The sequence below is a fragment of the Megascapheus bottae genome, unplaced genomic scaffold (genome assembly GCF_031878675.1).
Source record: "Megascapheus bottae isolate mThoBot1 unplaced genomic scaffold, mThoBot2.hap1 HAP1_SCAFFOLD_110, whole genome shotgun sequence".
Taxonomy (NCBI): Eukaryota; Metazoa; Chordata; class Mammalia; order Rodentia; family Geomyidae; genus Megascapheus; species Megascapheus bottae.
In genome coordinates this window covers 435,517-442,018 of record NW_028327762.1, presented here as the reverse complement: position 1 = coordinate 442,018, position 6,502 = coordinate 435,517, and the positions used below count along the sequence as shown (strand labels likewise).

Below are 6,502 nucleotides of genomic sequence, written 5' to 3'. Positions count from 1 at the left end.
ACATGGATTGAGTGTTAGAGGCCTACTTAGCAAGTGTAAGAACCTGATTTCAAGGGACTGTAACACAAAAATGGAAGAAAAATGATGGGAAAATGATACATTTTCATACCCTTGGGAACTAAATAAAGACAGCATTTAAGGCCAGTTACAGGTATCTTCACTAAAGTACTTCCATTGGATATAGGAACTGGAAAATCATTTTGAAATTCTCCCCTTGATGATCTACTAACCTGCTTTTCCTAATATTGCAAGTGTATTGACTTGAACATGTATGAAGTTTCAGTGGCTCTAGTTATACTTCTCTAAAAAATAGCCGATGGAAACCAGGAAATCACGTATATGGCAACCCAGATAATGGATTTTTGCAATGGCAGTTTGGTAAAATGAAGAATGTTAAGGCAAAGTTAAAGCAGTAAGGGATTACTAAGTAATATGTGTATGGGTGTGGCTGTCTGTATCTGTGTCTGTGTCTGCCTCTGTCTCTATCTCCCTTTCCCTAAATGAGATAGAAAAATACCAATGTACATTGGAGGGCTAATGTTAGGAGGCTTTTAGTTATATTCATTAGAAATCAAAGAAATAGATTCTTTCTTACCAAAGTTTCTGAGATGTCCAGTGTGATTTCTAAGTAAATATTGCTTTCGCTAGGGTTTGGATCTGGAAAATAACCTCAATCCATATGGTCCTTCAATGGGCAACCTCAACACCACTTGAGACCTTGGTAGCAAGACAACACTTGAGGTAGCAGCTACAGCAGCTGAATCAAGATGGATCAGAGTCAGAGTCGTGGTCATGGCCAGAGGTAGCATGAAGGATGATAAGGACAAGAAAAGGAAATATGAAGTACCTGTACCAACTAGAGTGGAGAAATAGAAGAAGAAAACGAAGTGACCAGATGCTGCCAGCAAACTGCCACTGGTGTCACCTTACACTCAGTGTCGCTTGAAATAACTGAAGTTAGAGATAATTAAAGATTATCTTCTCATGGAAGAAGAATTTCTTAGAAATCAGGAACAAATGAAGCTATTTGAAGCAAAGCAATAGGAGGAAAGATGGAAGGTGGATGACCTGGGGGGGGGACCCTGATGTGTCCACATCTGTGGGCTCTGAGCACTGTGTCATCATCCTTTCCATCCTGGACAAGAACCTGCTGGAACCAGGCTGCTCAGTCCTGCTCAACCACAAAGTGTATGCGGTGATAGGGATGCTAATGGATGACACGGTCCCCCTGGTCACAGTGATGAAGGTGGAGAGGCTCCCCAGGAGACATATGCAGATATGGGTGGCTTAGACAACCAAATCCAGTATATTAAGGAATCTGAGGAATTGCCGCTCACTCATCCTGAATATTATGAAGAGATTGGTATAAAACACCCATCATTCTCTATAGGCCACCTGGCACAGGTAAAACTGTTGGCTAAAGCAGTAGGAAATGAAACATTGGCCACTTTCTTGAGAGTGGTGGGCTCACAACTTATTCAAAAGCACCTAGGCAACGGGCCCCTACTTGTATGGGAATTGTTTCGAGTTGCAGAAGAACACGAACCATCCATTGTGTTTATTGATTAAATTGATGTCATCGGCACCAGAATGTAAGATTTGGACTCTGGAGGTGAGAGAGAAGTTCAGAGAACCATGTTGGTGCTGTTAAGCCACTTGAATCGTTTTGATTCAAGGGGGGATGTGAAAGTGATCATGGCCCCAAACCAGATAGAAACTTTGGATCCAGCACTGATCAGACCAGGCTTCATTGACAGAAAGATTGAGTTCCCCCTGCCAGATGAGAAAAAAAAATAAGCTCACCTTCCACATTCATAAAAGCATGACTGTCCTGGCAGACAACGTGACTCTAGATGACTTGATCAGGGCAAAGATGATCTCTCTGGGGCCAACAATAAGGCAATCTCTACGGAAGCTGGGCTGATGGCCTTGAGGGAACGCAGAATGAAAGTAACAAATGTAGACTTCAAAAAATCTAAAGGAAACCTTGTTTATTCAAAACAAGAAGGCACACCTGAGGGGCTCTATCTCTAGGAACCACAACTGCCTTAGGAAAGTGATGGGAGTTTTCCTGGCTCTCCCCTGGGAAGCCATTAGTGCCTGCCCAGTGGAAACCATGGGTCAGATGATTTTACTAAAAATTCCCCTTTGTCTTAGGAAATGTGGCTTGCAGGTCTCACATCTGGCAATCTCTGTTGTCTATGCTGTGCAGCACTCTGCTTCCCAATAAAGTGCGTTTTACAGAAAGAAAGATAGAAAGAAAGAAAGGAAGAAAGAAAGGAGGAAGGAAAGAAGGAAGGAAGGAAGGACGGAAGGAAGGAAGAAGGAAGGAAGGACGGATGGACAGAAAGGAAGAAAGGAAGGAAGAAAAGAAGAAAGAAAGAAAGAAAGAAAGAGAGAGAGAGAAAGAGAGAGAGAGAAAGAGAGAGAGAGAGAAAGAAGAAAGAAAGAAAGAAAGAAAGAAAGAAAGAAACAAGGAAAGAAGGAAAGAAAGAAAGAAGGAAAGAAAGAAAGAAGGAAAGAGAGAAAGAAAAGATGAAAGAAAGAACACATCAGCCTCCACCCTAGACCACTGAATTGGAAACTCTGGGATCTGTGAACCATGGTTGAAGCAGTTCTGCCAAATGAATCTTGTTGGACATGACCACACTTTTGTGTTTCTGAATGGAGGAGAAACACCAGCCAGTATGGTTGGGAAGTATTGCAACCTGTTCCCTGCCTGATATGCATGTACTAGCTGTAGGGAGCCTCTGTTACTAAAAGGAATAACACCAATGTACAAACAATCAAAGTCCATTTGTGGGGAAGATGAAAACTAAAATAGTCTATAAATCTGAATGAACTCGTTACTGTTTGTCCAGACAGTAATTTCTCAATCTTAGCATTACTGATATTTTGAGAAGATAGTTATTACTTGGGTAGGGAAGAGAGGACAAAAACATCCTATCATTCTTCCTAGATTGATATTTATTGTAGGGTGTTTAGTAGCAGTCCTAGATGTGATTAGCACCTGCATCCATTTGGTTGTGACCACCAAGTATGTCCATATGTTACCCATTGTCCTCTGGGATGAGGGGTATAGCTGACTGTTAGAGCACTAGAGCAGAACGTGGAGGCCATGGGGGTGGTGCAGAGCAATGTAACATATGTACACAGATTTAAACGTATGTATTGATGAACTCTTCTCTTTCTGAACTAAAAATGTGTATCTATAAATTTTTAGAATGATTGTATTCTTTCGGCTTCTGAGGCTGATAACACTTATGAGGATCTTTCACCTTGCAACTCAGAAAAGACATCTAGAAAAATTAATCAGAAGACTGGTAAGTGGGCAGGACATGTTTGCTTCCCATCCTGGTAAAAGTTTTAGGTAGCAATATCAAATTCTTTGTGGTTGACTTCTGTTTTACAGCTTCATCATTTTTGTTCCTCCCAGGTGTCTGGCAATAAGAGACGATATGCCAAGGATGGATTTGACCTAGATTTAACTTACATCACTGGTTTGTGAAACTTAACTATTGATTGACTTCTCTTAATTATAGTACTGTTTTTTGAAACTTGTCATGTGATTGACTTATGTTTAATCCACATTTTCCTTTGAAGTAAGAATATTCCCTTTGATTTTCCCAAACTACAATGTTTTTTATCTAAGGCACATTGGTTTCTGCTTTTTGTTTTTGATTTGTTACTACATTGGCTTCTTTGGTGGTTCTGGGAAAAGAACTCAGTCTCTTGCTTGCTTGGGAGGCTCTCCTACTTCTGCCACACCACTAGCACTTTTTATGTAATTGTTATTTTCAAGGTAGGCTCTTGCTTTCTGTCCCAGCTTTTCTGAGCTACATTTCTTCTACTTGTATGCCATTGTACCAAGCCATTTATTGAGATGAAGTCTTTCCATGTTCCTCAGATCTTTGCCTCCTGAATAGCTGATTTCCAAGATTGAGCCAAAAATGCCTAGCTTTTTTGCTTTCTCTCTCTTCTTTTTTGTTTCTCTTCTTTCTTCCTTTCTCTGTCTCGCTTACCTTCTCTTCTTTCTTCTTTCCTTCCTTCCTTTCCATACTCTCAAAGTATTTTTCTCAATGATTTCATAGGCTACTGTGTTATGGTAATAGATTGGTAGATTACATCTGGGCACAGGTAATCTCATTCATTTCAAACCAAGACTCCCTGGTGGTTAGACAGTAAATACGATGCAATTTCAAGTGGCTCCATTAAAATTTCACTTATTATTTATTCAGTTTTGTTAGCTATCTAAGCATCCAAGAGAAAGAGACCTTAACCTTCTAAAATCCCAGAGAACAAGTTCATTATCCATGAGGTCAGGTTTGCTAAGGGAAGAGGGCTTCAAACACTAAGTTCCTGTTGAGCCTAAGGATAGTATGATATTGCATAGCTTGTTTATTAAATTTTGTATTGTATTGTCAGTCCTGGGGCTTGAACTCAGAACTTGATAACTGTCCTTGAGCTTCTTTTGCTCAAGGCTAGCACTTTACCAGTAGAGCCACACTGCCACTTCTGGTGTTTTCTGTTTATGTTGTCCTGAGGAATCCAACTCAGAGTGTTTTTGCATGCAAGTCAAACGCTCTGCCACAAAATCACCTCCTTAGACCTCTATTGCTTCATCTTAATGCATCATCTTGGTTATGTCACTATCATATCAACTCCTCTTGTACTCTGAGAAAAGAACCTGGATAGATGTACCAATAATTTTTGTTATTGTTGTTCCCATCTGTACTGAATTTCCTAATAGGGATTCGTTTGCCAGGACAGTTCCTGGCACTGAATTCAAGCCCCAGGATTGGTAAAAAAATATATTATATATATATATAGTTTAAGAGAAAATATAGAACCTCACGCATCATCAGAAAAATACAGGAGGAAACCACAATGTGATATCACTGTAACATTCCAACAAGCATGGAAATTATTGAATAGATAAGAGGTAACACATGCTAGTAAACCTGTGGAGAAAGATGGCCTTTGACAAGCTATTGATGGGGATACCAATTAGCATAGCCATTCTAGAAAACTGTGTGAAGAGTTTCTCAAACAAATCACCCTTCAATGATCCTGGCATCCAATCATACCTCGACTGGGTATTGATGCGACTTTAAGAGATCATTATGTGGCAGAGATGTATGCACCCGTGGTTAATAGCTCACTGCTCAGCAGTGAATAGCCAAGGGATGAAATGCACCACTTCAGTGTCCATCCAACGTGAATGGTGTGGCACCTCTAATGATAGCACATTGTTTATTCCTGCAAACAACTATCTTTGTCAACAACACAAAAGGAGAAGTTATATGTTAAAAAAATAAGCCAAATGGCAAGTATGGAATATGCGAAATAGCAAAGCATTGATTTCAAAGAAGGTGAGCCTAGACTAGTGAATACCAGAAACTTGGGTGAGTCAGAAGGAGGAAGGTTTGGGAAAAGGTTGATGAATGAGCAAGAGATTGTAATGACATAAGACGTAACTTTTCACTCAGCTGTTGCACACTAGATTGATTACACACAACAGCATTGTTTTATATATTAATGAAGAAGAAAGGATTTTAAAGTTTCACTATGATGTTATGTAATGCTTGACATAATAGTTGTATTTAACCTGATTTATGTACATGTATGTGTGTGTTTTTGTGTGTGTATATGTATATACATGTGTGCGTCTCAAAATCTCATGTGGTACTTATTAATATGCATGACATTTATTCTTCTGTATGTATCAATAAATAACAACACGGTATCACATACCTAGAAAAAAGGCGGAAGTGGTAGTGACGCTGAAGTGGTAGAGCTCTAGCCTTGAGAAAGTCCTAGGACAATGCTCAGTCCCTGAGCTCAATCCCAGGACTGGCAAAAAACAACAACAACAACAACAACAATAAAACAATGGGTGCTTAATTGAAAAACCATCATTATGTAATGCATGCTTATATAAATAAACCTTTACTGATGCAGAATCCACATTGCCCTCATCTTACATTTGTCTATTAATGCAATTATGTATGAGGGCGTGCAATGAACACAACGATCAAATTGTTGACAATGTTCTGGCATTTATAATCACTTTCCAAACACTGAAAGTGTTCTTTTGAGTATTGATTACCATAGACCAGTTTTAATGTTTCTTGAGTTTCTCATAGTAGAATCATATGGTAGCTCTTTTGTAACTGTGTTTCTATCAGCAAAAAAAATTCTAGGTTTGTGCCCTGGTTGTTCTTTTAAAAATAGGATTAATATTTATAGATCTGTGGAAAATGCACACCCAGAAAATATAGTGTTATATACTGCTCCAAAGAGTCATGAAATGCATTATATTCTGCAAATCCATTTGGTAGAAAGGAAAATGTGCAAATATGACAAAATAAACCTGGAGGAAGTGTAAATTTGGCAGCTGGAAGTTTTTGAGGGGACATTTTATAGCTCATATGACTTTAAATATTTGAGTTTGAAAACAATAAGGGTAAACATTGTACTTTGTGTTGATCTGTGCGTCATA

At 39.1% G+C, this 6,502-nt stretch overlaps 1 pseudogene; it reads left to right on the top strand.

The window, feature by feature from the left end:
* The first annotated feature begins 767 nt into the window (after positions 1 to 767).
* Positions 768 to 2,034, top strand: LOC150039240 (26S proteasome regulatory subunit 4 pseudogene; annotated as a pseudogene).
* Positions 2,035 to 6,502: the final 4,468 nt, after the last annotated feature.